This window comes from Penaeus chinensis, chromosome 7 (genome assembly GCF_019202785.1).
Source record: "Penaeus chinensis breed Huanghai No. 1 chromosome 7, ASM1920278v2, whole genome shotgun sequence".
Taxonomy (NCBI): Eukaryota; Metazoa; Arthropoda; class Malacostraca; order Decapoda; family Penaeidae; genus Penaeus; species Penaeus chinensis.
Window position 1 is genome coordinate 17,410,278 of NC_061825.1, and position 4,091 is coordinate 17,414,368.

Here is a 4,091-nt window from a genome sequence, read left to right on the forward strand (position 1 = left end):
TATTGTTATTATTGCTATTTTTGTTATTATTATTATTATTGTTATTATCATTATTATTATTATTATTATTATTATTATTATTATTATTATTGCTAATGTTATTCTTATTCTTATTCTTATTATTACAGTTACTATTATTTTTATTGCTACTTTTATTATTCCTAGTATTATGTTTGTTATTATTATTATATTATTATTATTATCATATTATTGTTATTATTATTATTATTCATAATTAAGTCTTCTTCAGTTTAAGCACTAAAACCATGATCTCATATTTAGGTGTTATGATTGCCAGTATTATTTTCAAATAGAACTACTTTTGAAATATTATTTTGTGAAAGGTAAACAGATTATGCAAGATTAGAAGTGTCTGAGGATGCTCTAACACGGGCATCTGGAGAAGGCTGTCAGAAATCAATTTCACAATACAAAAGCCATTGGTAATAGCAGGATGGAGTGACCTTAACATTGAACATTGTTGAACTAAAGGACCAACTTGTATAATAAGATTGTAGATGCCTTGTATATGTTACTGTTGATTTTTTGTGTCCTTATTTTGAGTGTGTTAATCCAGTGTCGATTTATTTAAGGCATATAATTTGTGTTTCTTCAATTTTTATTTTATTATTTTCAAAAAATAATTTTCAGATGGTTTGTATTGATTTTGCTAATATAGAAAATATAAATTTATGAAGAGCTTCATCTTAGAAAAATGTAAAAGTTTGCAAAGAAATTAGGAAAACAGTTATACTACAGAAAAGGGTTTGTATGTGCATATATATATATATATATATATATATATATATATATATATATATATATATATATATATATATATGCAAAGAATTCCAGATATTATGTAAATAAGAAATGTCTTTGTATATTTATTTTATATTAAAGATTTCCAGTTTTATAAAGCATTTTAGTATATATTCCACAGTGTTTGTTGTTGTGTTGTGCACATATATAGAAGAGTTTTTTTTTTCCTGATACAAATTGTTGCTCTCATTAAAAAGTAAATGCAGATTCTATCTTGAATTTTTTTCAGACAAAGAGAGAGAGAGAGAGAGAGAGAGAGAGAGAGAGAGAGTGAGTGAGTGAGTGAGTGAGTGAGTGAGTGAGTGAGTGAGTGAGTGAGTGAGTGAGTGAGTGAGTGAGTGAGTGAGTGAGTGAGTGAGTGAGTGAGTGAGTGAGTGAGTGAGTGAGTGAGTGAGTGAGTGAGTGAGTGAGTGAGTGAGTGAGTGAGTGAGTGAGTGAGTGAGTGAGTGAGTGAGTGTTGATAATTATATATATTTTTATATATTTATATATATATATATATATATATACACATGTCATATATATAAGTATATGTAAGTAAATCTATATATTGTATAAATATATATATATATATATATATATATATTATATGCATATATATGTGTATCTATATATATATATATATATATATATATATATATATATATATATATATATATATATATATATATATTTGAAACATGTTACTGCGTTTGTGTTTGGGTCATATATATATGTGTGTGTGTGTATATATATCCTATATATATATATAGATATATATCCAATATATATATATATAGATATATATCCAATATATATATAAATATATATCCATATATTTCATATATACATTTATATATTTATATGTTTGTATTTATGTAATTTATAGTGTGTATTTGTATATATATGCACATATACTTGTACATATGTATACATATACATATGCATACTTGTATATATACATATGTTTACATATATATATATATATATATATATATATATATATATATACATATACAATATCTATCTATATATAATACATATATAATTATATCTATATATATATCTATATAAATATATATATATGTATGTATTTATATATAGTATAAGTACTTATATACAGTATATAATACACACACACTTGTACAGTTCCAGAATTATATTCAGCAAACTTGCTGGGTCCCATTTTTTTACACTGGCAACCCCTTCCATGTAAACAGAGCGTAAATAGTATTTTAATGAATGAGACGAAAACCTATGTAGTTGTTTTTAACAAAGTGTGATTGGTAGAATATAAATAACCAATAAGTGTATTAGTATATATTTTTTTAACTACGTTAGCCATTTGATCAGCCATTTACTTCCAATAAGTGGAACAAAACATGTTGTATTAATAGTCGCTGACTGTCGTGGGGTATTTTTGAACTACAATTTCTTTGAATTGTTTGTTTATCGAGGTGAGGCGGCATTTCCTCCTCCCTCAACACAACAATTTTCAATTATAGCCGCATATTTTTTGTAACATGAAAGCGCTTCATTCCCGATAGGTCACGCCATGAGGCGTCAACACAAACCGCTCATTCTGTGGCGTGCGGCTCTACACCGCGGCGGCGCGCCGGTGATTCGGCTTGATTTACCCAACTCCCGCGCTCAAAGTCGGCGCGTTGCCATGGATCTCCAGAGCGTAGAGTTTTTTTTTTTTCTTCACCCATCATCAGCTTAATCAGATAAAAATATTTGCCAAATCGCTGATTCTTTTTAATGGTTCTCGGAGATGCCCCATTAGTAGCGGTTAATTGAACTAATGAGTGACATTATACGAACGAAAAACCATAGTTGGACTGCAATTAATATATAGATGCTTTATCATTTCGCGCGCGCGCGTGTGTGTGTGCGTGCGCGTGTGTGTGTGTGTGTGTGTGTGTGTGTGTGTGTGTGTGTGTGTGTGTGTGTGTGTGTGTGTGTGTGTGCGTGCAGCGTCTATGAAAATCAATACTTGGCAATGAGTAATGAGTAACGAAATAGTACATATGATTTGTTTGGATAATCTGAATGCCCTTTACCTTGTGCTAAAATCGTATCGTAGTTTTCGCTATTATTATTCCATAAGTTTCTACGAGGAGTCACATCGAGATTCGATCTGCTGAGCGACAAAATAGAAATTATTGTTTGCTTGTTTCCCCTCGAGCAACTACTAGCAAGGTGGCACCAAGTTGGGTATGATATCTGATATCTTGAGAAAAAATATAATTTTATTTTTCATCTATTCAGTCTTTTAGTTGCTTATGTATGCCAACGCACACCCACTTACATAATACGTGGTAGTGTAGATATAATCGGCATACTTGTATTTTTGGTATAAAATCAGTGTTTTCATATATTGTCATGATATGTTTTTAAATTATTTTTTAAAAATGAGTGTTTTTCTTTTCGTCAGAAAATAAACAGAAAATATGCTATGTCATACTCAGTAACTGATAGCACATCCGTAGTAGGGCTACAGTGAATACCTTAATTACTGTGTATGTGCGCGTGTATTGAGGAACTGAAGTTAAACAATTTAGAATTATTGGTTTTATATTTCATGCACATTCTGAAATCTTCACGCAAAGTATCATATAATAGGTGACAACAAATATATGTATATATGAAATATAAAAATATATAAGTAAATGTATATGTATGTATATGTATATGTTTATTTATATATATATGTATATATAATATATATATATATATATATATATATATATATATATATATATTTCGCGGAGGGTGGGTCAATGAATCGACTAATTGGTAGTATGCCTATTCATTTCAAAGATATTTTTACTACCGTTTTATTTAATAAATGTAGACAAGAAAAAAAAAGAAGAATACATGGGGCAGTCATATTCGTAATAAGTCTCCGGGACAGAGGTGACGTGCTTTTTGTGAGGTCCCGGTTTCCTTTGCAAAACTTTTATCGGTTTGAGTCACATGCCTTGCTTGGCCGCGGAAGGACATCCATGTGGTTTTGATCATCAAGCCACTTCCCTTGTCATGTGTATTGGACAGTTATCCTGCACGAATATAATTGTTTCTGGGAAGGGCTATTGCATAACAGCAATTCAAACTATTTGTTTAAACTATTTTTCTAAACTGAGGCTCCCCTTTATCGGCGAGTTCACCAACATCATTCAGGAAGATCCATCCCGACATATTACAGGTCACGTGGCCAACCCCTCGCTGCTCGATAGATATTTCGTCTGTCACATCTGAAAAGCAAATAATGATAGATAATCAGAATA